General features: G+C 49.0%; 1 protein-coding gene across 9 annotated transcripts in view; it reads right to left on the bottom strand.

Annotated features, from left to right (window-relative positions):
• Positions 1-27,703, bottom strand: part of TNRC6C (trinucleotide repeat containing adaptor 6C) — a 314,470-nt gene that overhangs the window by 172,408 nt on the left and 114,359 nt on the right. The window lies entirely within an intron of this gene.

Consider the following 27,703-nt stretch of genomic DNA (forward strand, 5'->3'; position numbering starts at 1 on the left):
CCCCTGGACACGTGCTGCAGTGTCCAGAGACAGGACATCCCGTTTGCAAGGGACTGAGCAGAAAGAAGCAGCTGAGGGGTATCACTCAGAGCTCTGCCCAGCTCTGTCCTTCACGAGTACCAAAGCAAACACTTCTCCCTCAATACCAGCAGCAGGGATGCTGATCTCACTCCAGAGGATTGGTGAGCTCAGTGATATCATGGGCTGGCCACATAAAGCCTCACCAAGCCCTGGGGGAAGCAGAATGCTCTGGTTCACTCCCATGACATTGCACACCTCAGCCCACGTCCTCCCAGTGCAGAACTGGTCAGAAAGTGGGGAAAAGATCCTGGGGCTGAGCTCCTACAGGGGTGATATTGTCTGGGCTGATGCAAAAGAACTCAGTGCTGTTTCCTTCCTTGCTCCCTTCCAGACAGCAGCCAGGACATTAGTTAGGAGCAGCCTGGAGTTTAGAAATAGAAACTACTGTGAAAACCCCCTCAAAACGCCCCAAGGATTATTTAATTATCCAATTGCACTGCAGCCTCTTGCTGGCTGGAGGTGTCCCCTCTAGCACAGAGGGTCCCCAAGATTTGAGGATGCACCTGGAGAAGCATTTCTGATGCACCAGAGAAGCTCTGCTGAGGGCTGGAGATGAGCAGGGATGTGTTCAACCCCCCCATCCTGTTGTGGCTGAGTTTCCTTCAACCTTCCCCTGAGATCCACCCATGGAAAACAGGCTCCAGTTCTGCATTGGGAAGCTCAGCCCTTCCAGAATATCATACCCAGATGAGTCATATTCACAGATGCAGGGCAAGCAATAATATTTTACCACCTAATCCCACTTAGCCCTTGGCTCACCTTTTGTCCTGCCCTTCTCACACAGCAGGAAATTCTGCATATTCTATGAGTAGTTTGGGCAATCAGTCATTCCTTGTGATGCTGTTTTGCTGGGAGCACGGAGATATGAGCACCTGGTAAGTTCTATGACATTTAAACCAGTGTAAATAGCAAACACCTCCACTTAAGTCAGGGATTAACTCCAGATTCCTCTGCTTTAATGATAAATATTTTGATTTAATGAGAACAAACTAATGCACTTTTTTGAGTTAGCACTTCTACCTTAGGGACACAATGCCTGCATTTGGCACTGGCCAGAGAAGAAAGCTTAGAGACATGAATCTGTCTGCCTGTTCCTCTTAATAATTCAATATAAATGGATTAAAAAAAAAGAAACCCCAGTAGTTTGGACCAGAACAGAGATGCATATTAATGTAAAGACCCAAAAGCCTCATTAAGCTTGGGGTTGTATAGGGTCAGGAGTTGGACTCAATGATCCTTGTGGATCCCTTCCAACTCAGGATGTTCTTTGAGTCTATGAAAATCAATTTGTGACATACAGTAGATGATCAAGTGTTTGCAGCCTGGGTATTTCTGACTAAGAGATTTTGTAAGTTGAGCAGAAGCTGTGAGCTTGCCAGATACTTGGGGGTAAGGATTGAATCAGTGTAGGTGAGTCCAGACCACACAACAAGCTATATGGATGGGCAGCTGCCTGTACACTCATTTACTGCACCCAGGATTTGGGTAGAAATACCTGAAGGTGAGCAGGAACTGAGCTCATATCCCACTGCACTGCACTGAGCCCTGGCACAAAACTCCTCAGTGACAAGACTCTGCTCTACAGCACCAGGAGCATAAGAGGAAGGTTTTGCATTAAAACAGAAATTTAAGCAGAAGGATAGAAAAAAAAAAAGAAAAGGAAAACATAGGAGAAGTGAAAATCCAGGGGTTTGGGTCACCCACTGCTGGTGACATTTCAGAGTGAGGGTAAAACCAGGGGAAAACACCAATGGAATGAGAACTCAACCTCTCCTGGGAAGCCCCACAAAACACAGCACTGAAGTGGAAATGGAGCCAAGACATGAAACACTCACTGAATTCCCAGTTTATAAGGCTTCCAGCATCTCCCCTTTAAAACATATTAGAAAATACCACAGTTTTTGGAAGAAACCCAAACCAAATCAAACCAAACCAAAACCAGAAAAAGACTCTCAAACTAAAAAAATCCAAATTTGAAATCCATTGGACCTTTCTCCCCTCTCTGGCACAGCCAGGTTTGTCACAGCACTTGGGACATCGGCACCACCAGAATTTCCACGGGAGCCCCCCCGTCCAAATCGCCACAGACCTGCTGTGCGTCCCAGGATATTTATGCAAACCAGGAGGCATGGCAGGATTTCACAGCAGGAGGACAAATTCATTTTGTAAAAGGTATTTATATAGTTCAATAGGTGTGTGCAGTGCTTTAGAGGTATAAAACATGAGATCCCTGCCCTAAGGGGCTTATAATCTAATAACATATACTAGGTAAATTAAAACATACATCACGATGGCGATGAATGCCCAGCCCAGCCGAGACGGGAGGGCATTTGAGCCACATGACAAGGCAGAACTCAATTTTCATTTTAGATTTGTAGTTTGCCTTTAAACAGCCGGCGTTCCCTAACCCCCAAGCGAGGGAGAAATTTATCAGCATTACATCTGGGGGGAGGGAGCGCTCCAACACAGGATCATTTATTAATTGTTATTTATTATCTGTTAAACAAGGACAGTGTGTGCAGCAATAGCATTCCTTTTCCTGGATTAATTGTTGCTGTGTGATTCCTAGGTTTCATATTTTTAGCAGCCCTGTTCTAGCCTAACCCACTGAAAAGGGGGGAAAATGGAACAGGCACTCACACAATTAATGTAATGAGAGTAATTAATTTGAAAATAATACCCAGGGGGTGGGAGGGTTAAGGCTTTCTTTTTAAAGAAATAAAAGTCGAACCAAAGCTCCCACGTCCCTCAGGACTCGGTGCTACACTGACTGCACTCGTTATGTTCGCATTTGAATACTCATTCGAGCACATTTCTCATGCTGTTATTTCACCACTTCCTCAGCCTTGCATAATAGATGCAGTCATTGCCACTAAAGAGCCGGCGTTTACCCGCAGAGGTGAGGAAGGAGACCAGAAAGCAGGCAGGAGACAGAAATACAGCTCTGCACACTGGGTCACTCCTTGGGGCTTGCTCACTCCCCGCAAAATAAAAATAAATGAAATCAGAACCAAAGAGACAAAACACGTGGGAGAGTCTCTGGAGTCTCCCTCCCTTTGCACCAGACAGAGTCTCTGGGGCGCCCCTTCCTTTGCACTAGGCAGGTAGATGGAGTTTGGCATGATCTTCCCTCCTCTTCCTCCTGCACATCACCCCACCGGCCCTGCAGCTGCCCAGAACCCGCCTAACTCGCTCAGGGACGTGTTTGATTTCATTTTACATGGCCATTTCTTACTCTGAAGTCAGGGACACACTCCCCAGAGGTGACTGTGGACCTGGTATGGACAATGTCCAAGTAGCAGTGGAGGCTACATGGTCCCAACACCAGCCCAGGGAGGGGGCTCACCCTGATAGCTCAGGGGGTGTCTGAGGAAAGGAGGTGTCTCATGGTGGTAAAACACAAAGGAAACCCCACAATGCACCTTCCCAGCACCACAGAGACTTGTTGGTAACCTGTGTCCATCCTAAGGAAGCTGAGAAAGTCTTTTGATTCTTGTGCATCTGCAACAAGTAGCAGACACATGGGAGAGGCTGGAAAACGGCTTGGGTGATGGGGACAAGAAATTGCACGATGCTGGTGGCACCATCTCTGGCTACTTGTCAGGACCCAGAGGGCACAACACTCATCACCACCAACGCCAGGTTAGCTCTGAGGTGCTGCCTTTCACCAGCAGCCTGCCAAATGAACCCTCAGCTGGCTGCTGGTGGTGGGCAAGAAACCCTACAAAAAGGCTCAGAGTCTTGTATTGCCATGCATTTGCAAAAGGAAATTTGGGGCTGAAACTCTTTACTTGGCATTTCTGACAGGTTTTCAGGAGGGAAGAGGGACAGGTGTGGCGCCTGTCTCTGAGGCTAAATTTCTGTGCCCACCACAGACCAAGTACCACAAGCAGGAAAGGACAAAACCCAACACGGAAGTCAGTGACTCACCAGAGATTCAAACTTCTCAGAGGTCATCTGAACCTCCAAGTAATTTCAGTTTTTCTTAAGGCTTGAAATTTGGCAAAGGTACAGATCTCGGTCCCAGTCATAGCACAGCACAGTCTCACCAAAACCAGCCCTGATTGCAACTAATATTTGAAAACCTTATTTTGTGAGTGTGCACTGAGTTATGTCAAATAATAAAGCAAAAGTCCCTGAAGGCTTTGCTGCATGTGAGCACATCCACAGCAAAAGAAATACATTTTCATGGAACCTACAGTAATTGCATTGGTCACGCAGGCTTGATAGAACCAAGAAGGATTTCTGTCTTCATTTGGGGCAGCTTGTGAAGGACAGCCTGGGATGTGTGTGGAGCTGGAAGAGTCTCCAGGGAGCTGGGGTCTCCTTCAGTTTGGTATCTTGATGACAAGAGCAAAGAATTGTGGTAGCACAAAAGGTGTTCCAAAATGGAAATTTTAGTTTTCTCACCAGCTCCAGCATGGATTTCTTGTGGGATTTCCAACAAGCTGCTGGACCACAGTGTATCTTATTTTCCAATTAGTAGAATATTGGCATTTCTCTAAATAAGAGGGGAACGGAATGAAGAGAACATAACGGGGAATTAAAGTTTCCAAACAGAAGCAGAAGGAACACCACAGGAATTTATGAACTCGGCAGCAAAGTCTTAACTCCCACACCACACAGGAACCCGCACGTGGCACGATCAGAACCACGGCGGTTTGGTCAACGGGTGTTTGCTTTTGGTAAACTTAATTCCACTGTAAGAGCTGCCACAGCCCATCTCCTCACCACCACTCTGGGGACTGGTGGTGAGGGTGACCGTCTATTTTTTAATAACAAACCTCTTCAAGTGAATTTAAAATCACAGCAGGGCGGCAGGAGGGAGGCAGCAAACAGCTGGGGAGGCTGCTGGTGCCCCTGCAGTGCCAGAACTGGGTGGAATGCACACTGCAGGAGGGCAGCTGGGCCTTTGACATCTCCATTTAGGGGTCCAGAAACCCCCTGAGCACCTCTCTGCCCTTCCCCATGGCTGGGGGTAGCCCGTGGTCAGTGGGATGACCACTCATCCCAACGTTTTGCAAGGGCAAAAGTGGACCAGGAAAAGGATGCTGAGTCCTGTGTGCATGCCCTTCAGGGTGGGGATGCACCACCTTTGCACAGGGAGGTGAGATGGGAGGCTGTTCCTCCATCCCCATTCCTTAGCAGCTCGGTGCTGCGTTTTGTTCGGGTTTTAACTTTTTTTTTTTTTTTTTTTTTTTTTTTTAATTTCTTTCCCCTGCGGTGTTCGTTAGCAGAAGTGACATTTCTGCGGACGGGCAGGCGATGACGGCAGCTAATGGCTCCCGGGCCCTCTCCCCGGTTTCCTTAGCAACTGCGGGAAGGGAAAACAGAACCTGTCAGATGGAAAATGTCAATTATAGCGGATGCGGAGGGGAGAGATGCTGCGAGCAGAGGAGGCGTGCGGCGGCGGGGAGGTTGGGGAAGGGGGGGAGGTTGCGACGCGGGGCTGAGCGATGTTGGGCAGGGTGGGGGTGCCCGGCAGCGCCGTCCCGGCATCAGCGCCGGGATGACAACATCCCCCAGCAGACGCGGGCTGTCGGGTGGAGGATCGCGCTGTTTCGCGGCCGATTTTGTCACACAGAGCCCGTTCTCATGGCCCGCTGGATGAGTGACCACCCCCACCCCACCTCCCTCAGCCGGACCAGGCTGCCCTGCGGTAGATGAAAGCAGCGGGAAAGATATAAATCAGATTAACTGCTAAATAAATAAGAGGGAGGAATAAATAAAAGGCGCAGGCGAGCTGTGCCCGCGTTTTGCCCGTGGATCCTCACCCCCGTGGTGGATGCGGGGCGGATCAATGCCAAAGGAGAAGTGCTCTGCTAAAACGACGGGGAAGGAGCCGCTGACGCAGTGTTAATATTAATCAAAGCCGGTCGTCCCCTCGCGCTGCCAGTGAGACAAAAGCAGGCGGTGCCCGCAACACGGGGTGGGCAGCTCTGCCCGGGCGTGGATGCCCTGGATGGGGAAGGGGCTCCAAGCGGGATGTGGGTGCCCAGGGCTGTACACCCACCCTGGTGCTGGGGGATTGCCCAGCCATAGTCGCCAGCCCGGCTGGCACCAGGCACGGGGATGTGACACGGTGCTGCACTGCCAGTCAAAACGGCAGTGGGAGGCTACAAGGAGGCTGAAATCAGGGCTCCCCTCTGCAGCAAAACCCGGGTGGCACTCACTGTGCCCATCCCCACCCATGCAGCAGCACTAGCAGTATTGGGGCCATGAACCTTGTGGCACATCCATCTGCCTCAGGCACCTTTCACGTGCTTTTTCTTAATGCAGCTTCCCATCTCCACCTTACTGACAACTCCAAAACACACTTAGTTTTAAACCTGAAAGGGAAAAAGCCAAAGCAGCAGCGACCCCAGCCCCTGCACACAAACCGAATCCGTGGTTTGCCCGGCGCTTCCAGCCAGCCCTTTGCACACAAACAGCTCTTGCTGCAGCGGGAAGTGCACCCTAAGGACGCCGGGGTTGTTGCTCGGTCACCTTGCTCTGACACCTACTTGCCCGTTCAAAGTCTTCTTAACAGGCAGAGTGCTAAATCAGCCTTTACTCTCTTCACTTAACCACCATCCAGGCCTCCTTGTCATGCTGTGACATGGGGGATTCGGACTTTCCTTGTCTTGACTGACATTGATATCCTGCCGGGAGGGAGCCAGCCGGCTGCTCCTGCACCATGAATGCTAAAGCGAGTGGAATAAAAGAGGGGAACAACTACCTTGGGAGAGTGGTCACCTGCAGTTAGCTGAAAGAATGAGTTTTATTCTGCTTTATTCTGTATTTTTTTGTTGTTTACCTGCATGGATCAGGGAGCCTGGGGCTCAGGAGCGCTGCTTTTCTCTTTCCTTAGGAAACAAAAGCCTCACCTTGCTGGTCACTTAACCCGCTCAGTTTCTGAGCTCTCCCTTTGTCAGATAGTACTTGCCCATCTCTGCAAAGCCCTACAACATTCCAAGGAAATACCAGACCCTGCTTCATTTTCCTTATCCTTTCCCTCTACAAACAGAAAAAGCAGCAAATGTGAGACACAGACTGGAGGTGCCTGAGCTGGTGCTCCAGTGAGGCATCCTAACACTGAAACCCAAAAGCTTGTCTGGACCCCAGATTGCAGAACTGCCCCTCTTATCCTCCAAAGACCCAGCTCCAAGAGAAGTCCATCATCTCCCTCCTCTGTCTTGTCTTCTGGGCCCAATTCAGAGCAGATAATTTTTTAATACTGAGCATGGCAAGGCTGTTTCACCTCTCTATTCACTCTGTTTCCATCTGTTTTCGCTCTTTTTAAGTGTTTAATTGCAACAACAGGCTCTTGTAAGGATGAAATAATCACCCCACAAGAGGGGTCCAACCAAGGAGTGGGAGGATCTTTGCTGGAGCCAGGGCAGCTCCGGGAACTGTCACACAGGTTCACTTCTCTTGTGCTTTCCCTTCTCACGCTCATGGGTTATTTTTACATTTTCTCTTATGTAACCAGGTCAGGGTCTGCTCTGGTTTCCACTTCTGTCTGAAGCCAAAGGGAAAAAAACCACTATGAATTCAAGTAATGGATTTCCAAGTGATTGCATTTCCAAGTGTCACCTCAGGATTTTGCCATGGCACCTGGGTGGGAAAATCTCCAGCTTCTGGGGAGCCCTGGGGACTCCCCGCCTGGGGAATAACCTGCATGGTATGAGCAGCGCAGCATGTCAACTCCAAACTGGCTTTGATCAGTCTCTAGTTACACCATTCCTGTGTACACCGAGTTTCTGACCCTTTTCTGTGCCTTCCCCAGAAGCATCTATGAATCAGAGCTCCTTGGCTGTTCCACAATCACAGCCCTGCCAAACCCCTGGTTAGGCAGGGCATGGGTGGTGTTCAGGGGGCACTGGTCCCTGCCACACACACACCCAACACCTCTCCCACCAATCCCAGCCCGTGATGCACATGGAGGTGCCATCCCATGCATTCTGAGGGGGAGCAGGACACAGAGCCGAGGCAGAGGGCACATTTACCCTTCAGGGAGAAGATTTTCCAGCCTGGCAAACCTTGCACTCGGCTTCCCACAACGGCATTTCCAAACGACTCTGTTTAAAAACTCGGTGCTGTCGATAAAGCAGCAACACTCAACCCCATCCACCCCATCCATCAACCTTCTGCCCCTCATTTCACCTCCCTTCAGGAATGGAGCTAAACACCTTCCCCAGCCGGTGTGGGACCCCTGCTCCTGCCAGCCCTCACATGGGGCTGCAGGGCTGTAAATATCAATTGTTCTAACCCCGTTAGAGCCTAATAGGCTCAGCAATATCTACTGAGGAAAGGGCCTGACCCCGCTCGTCAGCAGTCATGACATGGAACAGCTATAGCATGTTCAGGGTATGCAAAAGGCTTAAATGCACATTTAATGGTTGTCAGGCAGCAGTTCCTATTAATATAAAGACAGTCACATCCCAGGGCTATGGAAAAAGAGCTGAAAAGCACGGAAGAAAAATGAATTTATTTCAATGGATGTTTGCATGATCAAGAAACGACTCAAATAGCTAAAGCTGCTCTGTTCCTGACATGCTGTGAGATTGAGACTTGGATAATTAGTACAAAAGTTTCCCTGCCCATGTGACTCAGATTTTCAATTATTGACATTTGAGTTCATTATCATTTATGCACTTTCTTTATTTGTGTTTTGCCCAGGAAAAAGCAGCTCAACTCAGGCAGATAATTTGTTGTTGCTTTGCATATCTGTTTTCCAGCATTAAATTTTTATATCTTCTCCATCAAAACCAACTGAACTCACAGTCCTCTCAGCACCCTAATACAAATAACTACAACCTCTTCCCACAAAACATTAACCCCTCAGTATGCCTATAACTCCCCCTTCTCACAAATTTAAAATGAATTATCTGAAAATATTTACCATTATTTCAAGACTTTGGTAGAAATCTCCCTCATTCCACTGTGTAACACATAAATTTTAGGCAAAGCCGAAGCTGACATTATCATCTTTTAGCACTGAACTGCTTTGTCCAGGAGTGGCAGTTCATCCTCTCTCCTGTCATGGTTAGGACAGACCTTTTGTAAAGCTTTGTAATGCACCAATTTGCCTCTCCTTGCAGACTGTACAATTTTACTAATCTCTAAATTGATAAATTATGTACATGAAGGCAGAGTAAAACCCTTAACACGGACACGAGAAATTATTTCCCTGTCACATGGAGTTTCCTTCTCCCCCAGTTTTTTTTTTTTTTTTCTTTTTCCCTTCCTTTTGTGTTGTCATCCTCATTTGAACAACCTTCCCAAGACTTGAAAAGGTCAGTGCCCTCGTATTTGGGCTGTAGGATTAGAGGTGACGAGCTGTGTTGAAAGACATAATTGAGCCCGGGCAGCTTGAGAGATTTCAGCCTGCCCGGGGTACGGGCAGCCCTGGCCCTTTGAAGGATCTAAAAGGTGTTCGTGGTGGGAATGATGCTGGAATTTCAAAAAGCTGCAGGCGAGCTCAAAAGGTAATTAATATAGACTAATTGGTCTCAAGGCCCTGGGTAGTGGCTCTGTGTGCAGTCCTCCTTTTCTTTGTCCTTCTGAGGATCCCGCTCAGCCGCTCTGGTTGCAGGCAGAGAGCAGGCAGGGACAGGCAGGTGCCGTCACTGCAGCCGGTGCTGGAGACAAAAGGCTGCAAATCTGCCTGGCTGCCTAGTGGGGAGCCCTGCTATAAGCCAAAATGAAGTGCTGATGCAAAAAAAGCCCCAGCTCAACCTGATCGGGAGTATCAAATCCCTCCACCAACCTCAGGATGACTTGGTGGCCCCAGCTGGGGTTCCCCCAGTACCTGCCCTCGTCAGCAGGAGATACAGCCTCTCTTTGCTATTCTGAATGTAGAAACAGTTTTTAAAGTCAGTTAGGAACAAACTTAGCTGATTTCTATGTTAATTGCACATTTCTGTCCCTGGAAATATTCAAGGCTGGGTTGGATGGACCATGGTACAACCTGGTCTAGTGGAACCCATGGCAGGGGGGTTGGAACCAGATGGTCTACAAAACCCCTTCCATCCCAAACCATTCTATGATTCTAATGCTGCAAACTGAACATGTTACATTCCCTACATCAACACTGCTCTTTCTCCTGAATTTTTGCTGCTTTAACATCCCTTTCAGGCATGAGTAGGCAGGGGCCATACCTGGAGCAGCATCTCCCAGCTGGGGTCTGCAAGCCCTCAGAAAGCAACCCAAGACATAACTGCAAGGAACAAACAGCCATTTAAAACCCAGGTGTGGGCTTTCTCATGCCCGAGGCTCAGGAGCAAATAAAACGAGGGGAAACCACAACGATAAACCAGTATTGTGGTTTAGCCTGATATTCACTTAAGCAGAGGAAAATCCTTGCAGCAGCACAGCTCAAACGGTCTGACAGCAGGGTTTTGGTGGGTGGGCATTAGGTGAAGGGGAATGGGAAGCACCAACCCCCAAAATTCAGTTTTTAATGTCTCTGAGAGCAAAGCAGCAGCTGACTTTAGTGGAAGAAGACAATGAAAAAAGGTCCATTGTTTCTGTTTACACCACCACAGTCAGTGGGTCCTGCTCAGCAGCCATATGTGGGAAGAGAGAGTGGGAGAAAAGGAGTTTTCCAACTCTTTGGCTGAGGCTTCCCTCACTCAACCCATCAGCAGAGAAGACCCCGAGGTATCGAGCACAGCCTGAGGAATTCAACCCCTGAAAACAGCCCATACAATTGGGCAGCTTCCCTTTCATTTTTTTAATTATCCCCTTTTCCGCATCACCCAGCCCTCCCTCCTTTCTCATCACACTCTTCACTACACACTGTCTACTTAGCGAAATAAATGGCTGCACTCCCAGCACAGAGGGATGTAACGGCTGCTCGCCTTGCTAATGGCCTCTGCTGGCAATGCAGCAGCCATGGGGTTAAACACATCTTGGCAGCTCCAGAAGCTGAGCCCAAGCAAAGGTAGATAGATAGATAGATGAAGTACAATCAAGGCAGCAAGGTTGGCTCCAACCTGGAAAGCTTTCATGGCAGTGACCTCTTAGTGCTCTGGGCCACCCACGAGGTACTCAAAGGGCCAAAGCATGTCATGATGGTGTTTGGCCTCTTAATTCTCATCCTTGGAATAAAAGTAGGACCACAAATACTCCTTGGGTATCTTAAATTTCTTAGTGCTGATTCAAACACTAAGTTGAGCAGCTCTTGAAACCGTGGCCACTGTCATAGCTGCCCTGGCTCCCTGTGATGGGGAAAAGACACTCCTGTGAGCTGGAAAACCAGGGTGAAAGCAGTGGGTTGGAGCAGCTGTGAGTGGGACACAGCCATGTGCAAGTGGGGTGCAGGGCAAACCCCCAGACCCTGCCCTGGGGCTTTGGTACCTGCAGGCTCTGCTCCCAGTGCCTGTTCCTGCTCTGCACCCAGGCTGGGGGAGAAGGGAACCCTCGGCAGCCTCTGGGCACACACATCTGTCCAGCCTGCCTGAGGGAGCTGTGACAGCTGAGAAAACTAAAACATAAAATCTGTGCAGAGTTCTACTGGGTTATGTTTATAATGATGACAAGGTGCCCTCCTTAACTGAGCACAAACTCCCTGTCCATTCTAAGGGTTAGGCTTTCCTACCTATCCCTGTGTCACCATAGTTCCTTACAAAGCGCAGTTGCTTGTTGTTACACTTTCATTTTATTTTTATTTTTCTTTGACTGCAATCTGCCCTACTTAGATTTTCTGGAAGCCAGACTACAGTCAAGCAAACTGGAGTTTGCTCCCTTGATTTGTCTGTTTGAGTGACAGCTTTGGGAAGCGGTGTCTGATAGCAAGGATGCTGTTGGAGAGCTGGGTGTCCTGGACCTCTCCCCAGCCCTGGCACTGCCCAGATGGAACGACCCTGGGCTGAGCCCTAAGACCTCCCATATCACCCTACAAGATAAGAATGATAAACTCTGTGAGTATGTAGTGAGGCTTAATTAAAGTGGAAAAGCACTTCAACCTTCCCAGCACAAGCCATTTTAAATAAAACCCACGATAATAACAAGCTGGTTACAGCACGAAGGAGCCTGGAGGAGGGACAGTGACACACAGCAGTGGCAGGATGGCTAAGAGAGCTCACCAGGACCATCCACATGTAAGCCTGGTTTCATCACTGATCCAGCTTCAGGTGAGACCTGAGCTCCTCATGTTACTGGGGATAACCATCCCTTCACTTCCTAACAAGGACTGCCCAAGCTTACCATGCAGCCCCGAAAAAGTTTTCCCAAGTAGCAACACAGGGGGGGGAAACACTTGAACGCAGCTGAAAACATTTCCTTGCTGCTCCTCTGGCCTGTGAAGTCTCCTGCCCTTTGTTTTGAAGGTAAAAGTATCTTTCAGGGGCATGGGGAGTGACATTGCTCCTGCACAGGCAGCTGCCCCACCCAAGTTGTTGCTCTGGCACCTCTCACATCTGGTGTGATCTCCAGTGACTGCAACCATGGAAGGGAAGGGATGCCACCCCATGCCATGCCTCAGGGTGCCTCAGCCCTCAGGGCTCCTTAGTTCCAAGGACCCCAATCCTGCCTGAGTCTCCCGGCAGCTCCGTTATCCCAAGGTCCCCGATTACAGATGTTTCATATCTGTGTTCTTCTCCTGTATCCTTAAGATAAACATGTCCTTCACTGTAGTCATCTACTCCATCATACACTCCTATCAAATGAGCCTTGCTAGCTCGTAAATTACTGTGCAAACCATTCCAAACAATAAAGGCAATTTTACTTACTGAACCATTAAATTTACATACTTAAATTAGACTCAACCAGACGTTGAGAGGGGACGTCTCGCGGCCAGACAAACAATGAATTTAGGGAAAGAGCTGCCGTGTACTTCCCCACCTCTCACATGAAATTAATGAGGTGCTTCAATTTAATCATCATTAAAATTACATCTTTATTTAGTTACTTAGCAGAGTTTGACTCACTGCGTGGCGTGGAACATGAGGTAATGCCTCCGACATCAACCCTTCCCCAGAGGGAAGGCAGGGAGGAAGTCCATCTCCCCAGAAGGCTTTTACACCTCTATGCAGCCAGAGTGAGTATGCCTGCCAAGATCCCAGGTTGTTCTACAGGCCTTATTTTTAAGATAAAACAGTGAGGGAAGAGAAACAGAGTAAATTGAGAAAATAAGATCTGGCGTTAGTGTAGGAGGGGTTCGAGACAGGCAGACAGAAAGTCACATTATTCTTTAGGTGGCACCAACAAATGGGAAGCTCTTGCAGCATCATCAAAGTTCAGTGCACGTGGCAGGGAGACACTCATCAGAAAAGCAAGAGTTTGAAACAAAAGCACAGTGAAATGGAGACAAAGAGACAGCAAACGCGCCTGCTCTCGTGTGCATGTGCAATTTGCTTTGCATTTGCTCCCCCACACACACATAATTGACTCATCTCAGGATGCTCCTGGGCAGTCGCAGGGGAGGTTGGAGTAGAGGACTCTGGGCCCAGGGTGGGCAGTGCTGAGGGGCAGTCACAGGGTGTTACAGTCACAGGTTGTCATCTTTCCCAGGGGTGCAGAGCACAGCTGTATCCAAGACCCTGCACATCCTGAGACAAAGGTGAGAGCTCACAGCCCATAAACCCCACTGAGAGAGGGCTACTACAGGCACCAGCACTCACTTTGCCACCAGAAAGTTATCAACAACCACGGGGATTTCTGGGGACACCAGCAAAGCCTGTGAGGGTCTGTGGGGACAGAAGGAGGGATCAAACTGGGAGGACAGGCTGCTCGTTTAGGAAGGTCCAGTGCCCTGTAATATTGAAGAGTCATCTAAGAATGCAGAATAAAGAGATTACAGAGCCCTGTGGAAGAGGTGTAAAGGAAATCAGTCCCTACTGTACTGGGCATAACATATGCATGGAGCAAGAGATGAAGAGTTTCCAATGCAGAGAGCTCTGCATAACAGTAGGAGGAAGGGAGAGATGCTCCAGCCCAGACACACATGTACCTGGGGTTCACCCAGGGGCACTCAGGATGTCAAATGCCTAGTGAGGTCTTCCTCAAAATCAGCAATGGGCTACAAAAACACAGAGCTTTTTGTTACTCAAAACTATTTCCATTCCAGCAGATTAATTCTCTGCTCCCCCACTTCAGCCTTGTAGCTCAGTGATCTCAGTGACCTCCTCTGGTTTGATGCTGATGAGAACGAGCAAGATTAGACCTTACTGAGCTACATCTGAAGACATGAAACACTGGGAATCCCTCTCCCCCCATGGATACCCACAGCTCTGCGTGGATGGAGCACATCCACATTATTTCCATCAGAAAGTCTTTGCCTCTCTTTGACTCCTGCAGCAAAGGGATGTGAGCTCCCAACAAGCCCATGCCATGGATAATGCTAACTGGGGGAGTGGCAGAAACAGGGCTGATTTGTTAGGGCTGCAAATACTGACTGTGTATTCAGCTGTTACCTGCAGGCTCTTTTTTTCCCCTCTGATCCCTGCACAAGTCCTGCACTGGCAGGTGTCATGTGCCACCCTGCACCTTGGTGAGCAGTTAGGCCTCAGCTCAGCCAGTGACCCCAAAACCACAGTTCAATCAGGATGTAAGGAGTTTTGTCTGGCATCCCTTTTGGGTAGCATCTTTCTTCAGACAGGGAGGATAATATTAGTTATGTATAGGGGGAAGCAGCACTTGCTCCTGAAAGCTCACTGCATTAAAAAAATAATAATAAAAAAAAATAAGCCCACAAAAGAGTAAACATCAAACTGCCAACTGCTTTTTACCTTCTGTAAATCAAAATACACTCTGGAAGTAAAAACTCCCAAATTGCACCAGGCGAGATGAAACATTAACCCACGAAGAGTGGGGATGGCAGTAGCAGGGATGCACAGACTAGAGCCAAAGCTACAGTTTGTCTACATTAAAAATGCAACATCAGCAGAGGTGTCTGAAAGAGTCATTTATCAACTCCTGGATTAGAGAGACATCTTAAAGTAAGTGCACCATTTATACGCACATATGCACAAATTGTCTGCTGAGGAGGGAGAGGAGAGCTGCAGTCTTTGTGCCTTGGAAGGTTCTCTCTAGTCCTCTGGGTAAATGTAGGGCCAGAATGACATTAGGCATGGAAAATAGGAACCTTGCTCATGGTAACAGGGGGTACAATTCATGTGAGCAGCCAGGATGGAAAGTAATCTAATGCTGCAATTTCAGAGAAACAATATAGAGTCGCTCACATACATCATGATTAATGGCTGGATACCATGGTGTGAAAACCATTTAAAAAATGGCATTTTTGTCACTGACAATGTTACACATATAGTAAAGGTCATACATGATAAGAGCATTATCCATATTTCTTCTGCAAACATGCTTAACCTTGTAGAGCACAATTCCCTGGAAGATTGGTGATCCATCTCCAGCTGCAAACTGCGCTCTTCAGAACCTGAGAAGGCCAATTTTACATTTATATCCTTCACAGCCACACACACAAACACAGACAGGCTCTGGGAGGCCTGCATGCCTTTCCAAGCAGAAAAGGACGGGAGCGTTTTACAGCATCGCCCTCTCAGGGCTCTCCTCCCTCCACCTTGTCTGTGTCTGTCACCTCACACTGGAGCTGTTGCTGGTTTCCTTGCTGTAGCTGTGCTGGGACCACAGTTGCCTGTAAATCCCCTCTCTAAATTCTCCTTGAGGACCCTTTTGGCACTCTCTGGCCACAGGTAGGTCCCAGCAGTGGGTCTACACACACCAGTGGGGCTTGTCTCTGCTACCTGTAGGAAGGGGGTAGTTTCTCGACCAGCTGCTTTGTGCAGAGAAATCTCATCCCATTCAAGGATGACCACCTTGGAGAAAATGTGAGATGAGTCCACAGACTAGACCTTTATCTTCCTGAGAGCTGCATTTAAAACACACAGATCCCTGTCACAAGGTTGGCTCAGCCTTTAGAAGAGAGCAAGGCTCACCAGGTGAGTCATTTGAGATCAGATCCAGTCTGACCACAGCCACCAACTCAGACCCCACACACCTTCCAGAGCCCATATGTCTTGCCAGAATTGTTATAGTTCATCTACAACTTGTCTTGTCCTTTAAACTGTACAGAACCCATGAGCACAGATGCCTATGGACCACACAGCAACCCTGCCTTGCAGATGTGGAAGTTTAGATTTGGCTGAAATTTGGAGGGGCAACAAGGTTCACAATATATTTTGCAACACGTTGTATGATCCTCTGGAAAGCCCCCAGAAAGTGGCACTAGGTTGATTAGATATCATTGTCTGGTGTCTGACACACAGAGTGGCAAGGAGAACTTCTTCAACATGCAGTCACATACCCAGAATCACGGAATCACAGAATGGTTTGGGTTGGAAGGGACCTTTAAAATCATCTTGTTCCAACCCTACCATGGGCAGAGACACTTCCCACTAGACCAGGCAGGTCCAAGCCCCATCCAACCTGGCCTTGTTTACCTGAGCATTTCTACCTACCCATGTCTGTGTGAGCATTCTCTGCTCAATCACACCATGCTCTGTTCACCTGCCTCTCAGGGTCCTTTTCCTGCTGGTACTGAGCTCTCCTGATTAACCTCAGTTCTAGCTGCAATTCAGAGCTGTACTCTGCACTAACAAGCCCAGCACAAGATCTTAAAGGCATTGTATGAAAATTTCATTATTTCTACAGCAAATAGACCCCTGCATGAAGCAAACATTCGTGTAATGAGACCCAGTGTAGAGCTTGCTCCATCAGGTTAGACACTACTTTAAGCATCTCTGTGATGCCTCACCTGGGACAGGGACTGGGGACCAGGACAGGGGCTGTGCTCACTGATGCTGCTACCCTTAAGCAGGGAACAAACATGAAAATAAGCCAAAGCAACTGCTGAGACAGGCTAAGCATCAATGCAGTGCCTCTGCATGCTGGATCTCTGCTAACAGATAATTCTCACTATAAGAAGTGCAGGGACACTATTAAACCTTGCTGGAGCGGGGTGAGTGGGAGTTCAGAAGCTGCAGACAGGATCTCCCCCCATCACCAGCTCCCTGCTCCCCAGCAGATCTGCCCTCCCTTGGAGAGGAGAGCATGATCTCACTCCAGAGGAATTTCCTCTGTGGGAGACACTGGAAAACGCTTTAGGAGGGAGGAGATGGTTGCTCAGTGCCTTGTGACCACCTCCTGGAGCAGGGAGCCTTACCCCCCAGCCGGCTGCCAGATGGGGCTGGAGCACCCCAACACTGAGCACAGGGCCCCACATTCAGAGGGTAACCACATCAGAGGGAGCAAATTCCAGCCTGTGATTTGTGCATTGCTTGGAACGGTGTGACCCCAGATCCCCCTACCAGTCCCACATGTCCCCAAGCAGCTTGTGGGGGGTCAGCCCCTCACATTGCTGTCGACATGAGCAGCCCAGGGAAATGGCTCTGGGCAGGGAGGATGTCTGTGAGGAGGGATGGAGGGGATGGAAGGGACATTTCCATGCTGGCATTTGCAGCTTGTCAGATCAGCTTGTGCTTTCTTATGCGAACAGCACAGCGAAGGCTTCCCACTGTGCTCAGGGTGGGAAAGCTTTTCCCCAGAGTGGTTTGCAAAGACTGGCTGGACCAAATTATTCTTCTCATCATGAATGCCTCTCTCTGAGCCACCTTACCCATGCAGATACTCAAATGTTATTAATATGAATGAATGCATCTTGTCTCAGGGTGTCTCATGGTAGAAGCCATTTCAGAAACACTGGGAGGGTGGAGGGAAGGAGGGAATACAATTGAGCAGCCCCAGTTGCATCTGTCCTATTCCTCAGATGACAATTTCTCTCTCACAAGAGCACCACAGACTAGAGGCACTCACAGATTATACATCATTCAGTCTTTTGCTTTGCAAAATTAGCTTTCTTAGCAAGGAAACAAAGGATTTGCTGTATTGGATCAGGCTACCGACATGTCTGCTGTTGCTGCATCCAAGCTCTGGCACTTAAGAAACACGGCAGCTCTCCTTCCTCTGCTGTGCTGGCCAAGTCCCTGCCTGGGGAGCTGCATGCACAGTCAGAGATTGCTTCCAGATTGCCACAGAAATTCATCTGATGCTCAGTAGCAGGTAGCTTAACTTCTCTCCTAATTTTGTCTTCTTACAGACCCACAAATGGCCAACATTATTTAGTCCTTTTAAAAACTCAGCCAGAACGTTTATCTCAATAAGTGCCTTCGGCACTGCCCTCCATAAAGCCAACTGCGTACCACATAAAAGGAGGGTTTCTTTTTACTCGTTCAAAATTTACTGCCCTGGATGGTTTCACTTTACAGCTGTTAATACAATGAAAGCTTTTGTGAGGAGGGGAACGGTGTTGGGGAATGGGGCAGGAGCGAGCAGAAGACAAAGATAACAGTTTGTGGCTAATGCACAGGCTTCACATGCCCAGCCCGACGGGGAGACCATAACTCATAACACATTTAATGGCACAGGCGAGGAGAGGGAGCGCTGAGCATTCCCCAGAGGTTCACACACAGCCCGTCCCCACTGGCTCTCGCAGCGGGTGATGGAGCACGGCGGGTACCGGGGGGCTGTGTAGTGACAGGCAAGGCAGCAGCAGCTTTTAATCCTTCCCCTCTTATGCAAAAGAGGGACGAAGGGGGTTGTTGCCCGGCCAGAGCCTGCCGTGTTCCCCATGGAGCCACGGAGAAGGGTTCATAGCCGGGGAGAAATATTAAAGGCGATGCAGAGCCCTGTGTCTGCAAACACGGGCTGAGCAACCTGGGAAATGCCGGTGTCTGACACACGCCAGCAACAGCCTCTTTTCTTTTGACCTTTAACTCCTCCTGGCCCAAACCAGAGGACACAAGTCACGTCGCTGTGTTTTACAAAGCCTCGGATCAAACGCGTAGCCAAAGGCACGGAGAAGAGGTTCCTGTCGGGATGAGCAGGCGCGGGCTGTGCAGCAGCAGCGCTGCCTTCTCGTCATGTGGATGCTGGCACTGAGGTGGCACTGAGAAACCTCCCTCCTCCTCCGCACACCCGCTTCGGGGGGTCCCTGTCTGCAGCATTTGCAGCAGGAGAAGGAAACCATCCCAGCCGCATGCAGATGGGAAAACCCGGCAGCTCAAACGCGCACAAATGCGGCCGCTACAGGAAAAGCAGTGCCCTGGCTCTGCACAGTTGCTGCCCATCCCTATCCAAAAGGCAGGGCAGCTGTTTAGGACTGGGTGAGAGCACATGTGCGCACACAGCACTGTGTCATGCAACTCCACATGGGCACACACACAAAAACCCGTGAAGGGAAACCTCCCTGAGCCCTTGGACTGCATCTGTGCCCGGGTGTGTGGTGACACACACGCTCTGTGAGCATGTCTGGGTCTCCAGGCACACGGGGTCACATGTATTTTCCATCAGCTCCATCCTCCCTACAAGCCCGGAGTTAACTGCTGAGAGTGCTCTCTGCCATCTTTTGTGAGCTGAGAATCAGGAACGCTGCATAAATCATTATTCTTGCTAATTACCAGGAAACATCAAACAAGACAAGCATTTTACTCCTCATCACTGAATTTTGTTATGCTAATTAGAGTTGTATAAGCTGTTGCTATTAAACCTGGAGAGTCAGAAAAACATTTGCATTAATACCCACAAAGCTGCATCAAAACCTAGTTATTAGTATTTCAATGAGGTTCAGGTTACAGGGAAGCTGCTGCCATTTCAGGGGCTGGTTTGTTGTTTTTAAATCCTGCTGTGAGAGAAAATATAAATAAATGCAGGGTGAGGCCTCATGCAGACAATACTTCTTTTATATGGGGAATTAAAAAAATAAGGAAACTTTGATCAGAAGCAGATATAGAAGGGAGGGAGAGAGAGGAGGCAGAGTAGTGGAGAGATTTTGGTGCACTGTACACAGGGCTACTCAGCCAGGGGCTGCACTAACTGTGCATGCCGGGTTGGGAATTACTCTTTGGATTTCTGAGTCCCTGCTGCTCCCAGACACTTTGCTTGATCTGGGTGGTTTGGGTTTGACTCTCTGAAACGCAGCTGGAAGAGGAGCTGTGTTGTGTGCTGGCTCCTGCCTGTCTGTGGGAGAATTGCTGCCTCCCTGAAAATCACCCACTCGGGGTCTTCCTTCTCTTACACCTTGTGCATCACACTGAAAGCCCGAGGGGTTCACAGGAGGGATGAGGGACAGGATTTCTGGTTACCAAAACGCACACACCAAGCCACACGCCTAAAACCTTCGTGGGGAACTGAGTCTGTAACAAGAACTGGCAATTCCTTCTTTTTAGTGCCAATCACGGCAGCCGAGCGTTTCATCTGAAGATCTCACAGCGATTCAGAAAGGCAAATTATTCCCCCACGTGCCCCTTTATTGCAACAATTATCACCACTGTACGCATCGAATACATCTGAAAAATTTTAGGGGAGCCCAAACAGGCGGCTCGTGAGCAAGGGAAGGGGTAACTTCAACCCCTGAGCTCTGAGTGCTGGAGTATCATTTCGGTGAGCTATTCACACTCACATGGATGATTTCCATCCTGTGGAGCTGCTGGTATCGAGCCCACACAAACCTGTGAGGCAGCAAACTTTGTCCTACACGGGGAGGCCGTGAGCTTCTCCCATCAGCAGGTTCTCCAGCCCCTTGGCTCAAACCACAAAACTCCCTTTCCCTGGCATTTATTCCTCAGTAAAGAGCAAACCCTATTGACAGCTGGGTGCAGCTTAAAGAACTCGTCTGAGTTGTCTCTATAACCCATAGTGCTGTTCTATTGACGGGGCTACAAGTTATCTGTTTTTAGCAGACCATTTGTCAGATTCCTGGAGAGGGAGAGCCATTCACTCTCTCACTGTATATTTCTATCAAAGAAATAAAAAAAAAAGAGGAAAGAAAAGTATGTCTTCCATTTCCTCTTGCTGGTGGAAAATGCAGGTGAATTGAGCAGTGCTGTGAAGGAAGCAGTGTTCCAGTAATGATGAATTATGGTGGCAGTGCTGTGTGCTCCATCATTTTGCTGATGGAATGTGAATGCACAGCACATGCCATCCAACACCTCCCTGCACCAGCCCTGAGCTGTGGGATGCCCTGGGTGAGGTACTCAGCCTGGGGCCACATCCTTTCCCCCTCAGCACCAGACCCCATTGCCTGCATCAGCCTTTCCAACTTTAGGGAGCATTGAGTGCTTCTCTCCAGCCTCAATTCCCTCTGCATGCATACAGAAAAATAAACCACAGCACTTCAAGCCTCCAGAAGATGATGCTAAGGTCTCAATCCCTCTACCTCAACTAGGATCAGTGTTAGAAGAAGAGCCAAACACAAGCCAGGTGCCCCCATCCCACAGCCCTGCTCCAGTGCTGCATCCTCACTAATCACAGGCAGATTAAAAAAAAAAAAATCCATGTCAGCCACACTACGGTAAAGAGAACTCTAAGAAGGATGAGGAAAATGAAGACACTGTGAAATGCAATAGATGTCAACTTCTACTTATTTTTTAATTTCATCTGTTACAAGCTTTTTGGAAGCTAACATGATTAAGTTCTTCACACAATTTATTAGCATCGTGTTGGAAATCCAGCAGTATATTACACTGTCTGAGTAATCCAATTAGTAAAATGTATTTATTTAACCAGAATATTAGCTGCACACAATCCCAAATGAAGTAAAGTCCCTGATCCTGGGGTTCCTCTCACTTCTCAGAATTCGTTTACCAGATACAGGAAGGCTTACTCTAATGAAATAAATATCAGCCCTATGTTTTTGGAGTAATACAAGAAAACCAATCTTGCTGCTCAGCTAACTGCTGCCTTTTTTCTTTTTTTTCTTTTTTTTTCCAGTTGATACAGATGGCACACAGTTTTCACAGCAGCATGAAGGTTTTTCTGGCTCTTCCACCTTCCTCTCACCCTAAATCCAAGAACATCTCCAAACCCCACAAGCCCACCTGGATTCCTGTTCTTTACAACTACCAAATCATTCCCAACATTCAGAACATGTATATATATATATATATATTATTTTTTTCCATTCAGCAACCCACGTGCAAAAGTGAACCTCTTACCCTCTTTACCCTGATTTGAAAGAGCTTTGAAATAAAACCACTGTGGGAAGCAAAGGCTCTCCAGCACTTTTTTCCCTCCTAATGAAGGAGCTGAGTGACAGCCCCCGAGGCGGGAGGTCTGACACCACCTCAGCAGCATCCCTGCCGTGCTCACTGCTCACGTGCTGGCCTGACTCAGTGTGAGCTACAGGGACTGTGCTGGGAGTGCTGACTGATGGGTGACAGTTTTGGGGTATTTCAGTGATTATTTCAAGGGTTTTTTTTCCCCTCCCTTTAATTTTGTTATTACCTTGAATGCTCCCCCCACCTAGAACTCCTGGCCACAACCTGGCTGTCACCACTGGGGTGGCTCTCCCAGCCTGTGGCATCTCTCAGGGAAAGGCAAGTGGTGCCACTCAGCTGCCAGCAGCAGGAGGAGAAGGGCTCAGTCCTGCTGGGACTCGCTGCCTCCGCAGCTTCCCCCAGGGAATGGCTTGCTGTTGACCGATGGTATTTTTCCAAAGCTGCTACTCCAATTTATCTTCATTAATTGGCTTAATTAATTATTTTCCCCTGTGAGCAGCAGCGGGAGATTCAGTCACGAGCACCAGCAAGGAGGTGGTGCAGTGAGCCGAGTCCCCTGCCCTGCCCTGGGCACTGCCCAGTGACCCCTGTGCTGTGGGCAGCTTTTGGCACTTTCCCTGGCTTTGGATTTATGCCCTAGGGGAGCTGCAGACACCCTCATCTTCTCCCATCCAGACAGGGTATGGAAAGAAAAACCTTCGGGCAGTGCAGCATCCCTGGATGTGCATCCCAGGAACCCAAAACCTGGGGTTTTGGGAGTCTGTACATGCCACATGCCAGCAGGGAAAGGCACAGAGAGGTTTGAGCTGCTTTGCTTGCTCGTAACCTGTTTTTCTCACACCTCACGAAGCATGACCACATTCTCCATCCCCCTGTGCTGCTGCTGCAGCAGCACCTGTGAGATAACTCTGAAAGCCACAGTGGCAAAGTCGGATGGAGAAGGAAGGGACAAACGGCCAGAGTTAATAATAGGCATCATTTGCAACGTGCCTCCAAAAAAATTAACGTCCTGAGGCAAAAGAGCTAATTCTGTGTTTCCTTTCAGATGCTCTGCTGAGCGCTGGAGGAGGGGAGGTGTCTGCGCCAGAGACTTGCTTGGGCTCAGTGTGAGAGCCCGTGTGATGCTCATTCACATGCAGAGAATTTGAGAGAGATCCTCCCATTAATGCAAACAGGAATTACCCATGTAATCTTGGGATTAACGGAGCCCAAGGAATTATTTACATTTCTTAAATGAGGGAAACTGTATCGAGTGGGTAAGGCAGAGACGGGGAGCTGAGGAGGGGAGAGCGACTTGATACCTGTGTCTGCAGAAACCAGCATCCTTGGCTTTCATGAGAATAGGTTCATCTGGGCTTGCACAAAATATCTGGTGTCTTTGGACCAAAGCTGCTGCTGAGGTACAAAGCAGACAGACTGATGCCATCCTCGGGCTCAGACCCCAAATCTGTGCCTGCTGATCTTCCCTGCATCACAGGGTGCAGCTGCTCATTCTCCACCAGTGATGACAGCAGCAGTAGGAATAGTTAAGGCCAGTTTCTTACTTTCTTATTTAATCTCTCTTGCAGCTTCTCATCTCTCACACAACAGTTCCCAGTGTGGCTGCTGGGTGAGGACATGGACCTGCTCCCTCCCGGGTCACACAGAGCATCCCTTTCATCGACTCCACCATCAAGATCTGAAATCCCTCTAAAATCGCCCTCAAATCACCCAGAGCATTCACCACAATGTACTTTTCAGTCTTTCTACCTCAAAAGCCACAGTGAGAGGCAGCAGAACCCTCAGAGCCCCATCTCCTCCCAAATGCTATAATACTCACCACAATCACAGCAACAACAACAACAGTTACAATAACCCTCCATCCTTCACACACCAGACGACGAGAAGTCAGACTCCATTTCCAAACTAAGACATCTCGTGTGCTATTCTCCCTCCCCTCCAGACTAATAGCTGACAATGTATGCCTTCCACATTAATGATAAGGGTTCAAGGGGAAAGAGACTGCTCTCCTGTTTCGCTGACATTACACTCTCCTATGTACCCACCAACATACCCTAAGGCAACAGAACTAGTAATAGGTTCCTCTAACTGCCTCCTGCATCAAATTTGACATCGGGTGCTTTCTTCTCCTTTCCCATCGCTCACCTTATAACTCTGTCATCATCATTGATTTTGACTTAAGGAGAGAAAAACACCACCACCCAACCCTCTCTCCCTGCTCGTACAGCACCAGGGTGGTGAAGCAAAGCTGCTGAGGGGACCTGGAGCAGGGAAGAGGCAGCCAAGGGGATTGTTTCTCTCAGTTGTGGAGGGACTGATGCAGCACACCAGGAGAGTTTGCTGCACCCAGCAGAATAGGTCTGCAGTCCCAGGACGCCATCACTGCCTGCAGGGATGTTTCCCAGGCTGCAGGGCAGCACTGTTCAGGTGCTCAGGGCTCATCTTTCCACTGAGGTCAGGATTAGTTAATTTTTAGGCAACACTCCTTTCTCCTCCTTCTGTCTTTCTTCCACAGAAAAGGCAGCTAGGGTGATCTCTATCTACTACTGGACTGTGCCACTTCACACAGTAAACCCACCTCTGTTACCTCCCCAAATCCTCTGCATCTCCACCTGCAGTAGAGGTGATGCCTGGACCCAGCAAGCCCTTGGGACTGGCAGTGGAAGGGGCGAGTGGTGGATTCACCGAGGGGAGAAGGACCCTTCCTAGCAGTAATCCCAGGAAAAAAAGCGTGTCCCATGGGGCAACAGACAACAGTTTCAGCTCAGTTCAGTTCTCAGACAATCAAGGCTCTCAGAGAAGAGGGCCAGACTCCTGTGCCAGCACCGGCTGCTTCCCCTCTTGATGCTGCCAGGAGAGACCTCGGTCCAACTGCCAGCGCTCATCTTTTGGAGCCGCATCCCAAGATCTGCCTTCCAGGGGCTATAACAGTGCTGGAAGGGGAAGGAACCTGTCAAAATCCCCCAGCATGGGGCAATCCTTCTTTCTGCAGCCCTTCCCAGGAGATCCAGGCGAGCAGCCATCTCCTCTGTCTGGTTTCTTCACAGATACGCAGAAGTGAATCCCCAGAGCGCGGCTGACCCACAGCTGGTGTTTTCTTTGATTTATGTCAGAGCCTATTTATGTCCTCTGCCTAAAACAATCCAGTTCGTGTCAGCAGTAAATGAAACTGTGTACCATCCAGCAGCTGTTTGGCTGCTACCTGAAATGAGTTTCATTCCAGTTCTTATCATGGAGAAATGCTTTTAATCATCAAAACTGCCACAGCTGCCTTGGAGCTGTGATGGCGCAGTGATTGTAACAGGGGAAGGCACATTGCAACCCAGGGCCATGGAAAGAGCCCTGGAATTGTTGGTGATTTTCTCTTCAAGGGTGGCAGCCACTTTGGACACAGTAACACCTGTAAATGAGGGTCTTGGGCTGCAGAGACCAGTTTGCCACAGACCTGGGCACTGGTGAGGTTTAACTGGGGATGAAAGGGCCAGGCTGGGTGGAGGCCTTTGGAGTTCTCACTGTGTCTCACTGGGAGTCCAAGCAGGCTCCTTACAGCAAAAACACCAGCAGTCACTAAAACGTGCTTATTTTAAAGATTCTGCTACTGATATTGTCAATAGAGCCAACAGGGAAGAAATCCAGATGAGATGGACTCTGAATATGCGCTGCAGCCATTACACCCTGACAGGTCTCCTAACGAAGGATTTAACTAACGAGGCTGTTGGCAATGAGCAGGGATGCTGCAGGAGGAGCGAGGAATATCTGCCCAAAGCTATTCTGAATTCATTAAGGGGGACGGCAAGAGCTGGGCTGCTCCACTCGGGGACACAGCGTGAGGCCACACAACCTGCTTGTCCCACCAAAAACTAATGATCACAGCTTGACTAGTGAGTACCAGGCACTCACAACACTCTGCTTGCAAACAAGCTGCAGACCAAAAGCAATTCGAAGGAATTATTTGGGAAATAATTGTAAATAATAAATGAATGGAGAAAACTGCAAGCTGTTTACAGATAACTCGCCCGCAGAAAAGAGCTGAATTTGCCGAGTAGATGATTCACTATTGATTATTTCCCCAGCTCTAGCTGTAACCTTATAAAGCATTAATTAAGACAAGTCTTCATAGTTCAGCATATTCTAATCTGTTACAGCTCAGCAGTGCCCTCCTGGAAGGAAACCTGGAGATTCACACCCTGCTACTGGCTCCTGCCTGAGTGGTGAGGAGGTGGGGGACCCTGAGCAGAGCCCAGTGCCACTCCACAACCCAATGACTGATGCAAATATTTCAGCAGGCTGTAGATTGGGACTGATGAGCACCTGGGTATGGCAGGGAAAGGCTGGATCTTACCTGGCTGCTGGCTGGATTTCAAATGGGACAGCTGCCTCTGGGGATAAACCCTTTAAAGACAGCCAAGGCAATCTGGCTAACCCCATGGCCGGCTGCCCTCAAATGACCTGTGGCCAAGTCTGCCCCTGTAGCAACACAGAAACATGCCCCAAAGTGGCACTGTGCAAGTGCCCCCGATGCCATCCAGCACTTCAGGGGGTCTGCACTGCTCCCCCCAACTTCAGCTCAGGCTGCCCAAGCACAGAACTCCTGGGGTTACAATGGAGAAAAAGGAACTTGTGTGCCCCTGCATTTTTACCGAGTGACTACAGCTGCACCCAGCCCTAAATCCACTGGGAAATGGCATGCACATGGAAATGCAAACACACTGGCAGGGACTGGCACCCGTGGGCACGTCCTGCTGACACGAGCACAGCTTCAGCCCGTGCTGACGGCGTGTTATGAACCGGCCTCCAGCTAATGAAACACAGGATTGTGTCTGGGTAATGCACAGACATGAAAATCCAGCAGGGCAATCTAATCCAGCACAGCAAGGTTTCTGATTCAAATCCCAGAGGAATATGGCTCAGGAAGCTGAGGGAAAGGGGCAAGCTGTGGCTCTCCAGCTGTGCTCCCCAAGGTGGACCTGCAGCCTCATCTTCTTGACAGAGCCTCTGAACCCCCTCCCCATCCCCTGTCCCTCCAGGGCTGCTGGCCCAGCACTTGGCAAGCAGACATGTGCTTGCTTTCCCCACATCTCGGAGAAACGAGGATGTGATAACGTGGCACCTAACTGAAGTTAAAATACTCTATCTCTCAACCAGCTGATTAGCTCACCATTGCCCAAAGCATGTTTGCATCATTTCTGGATGCCTTGGAACACAGGGAGAGCACGTCAGCATCTGCATTAAGCAAGCCCAGTACATGACTGATCTTTATTCTCATAACTTTGTTTCAGAAAGAAAAGTTCAGGTAGCAAAGTTCTAACCAGCAATGAAATCCAGGTGATCAACGACTGATTTTTCTATCCCATTCCCATGCCCACTGTGAACTACCATAAATTTTCCCAAGAGTTTTCCTCAGTTCCCACAGGATCAGAGCCACCAGATGCTTTCTCACCACTCAGCACTATTTGGTGTGGTGCTCACTTGGCATCACATCATGGCCAAACCATGACCAGCTCCATGGGCCACGCGGCCTTAATTTGTCCTAATTTATGCACAAAGACTAAAAGCAAGATTCCAGCAAAAGCCCATTTGCCCCCCATCAGATGCAATCAGCCACAAGC

The sequence above is a fragment of the Myiozetetes cayanensis genome, unplaced genomic scaffold (genome assembly GCF_022539395.1).
Source record: "Myiozetetes cayanensis isolate MyiCay16 unplaced genomic scaffold, myiCay2020 scf22, whole genome shotgun sequence".
Classification (NCBI taxonomy): domain Eukaryota; kingdom Metazoa; phylum Chordata; class Aves; order Passeriformes; family Tyrannidae; genus Myiozetetes; species Myiozetetes cayanensis.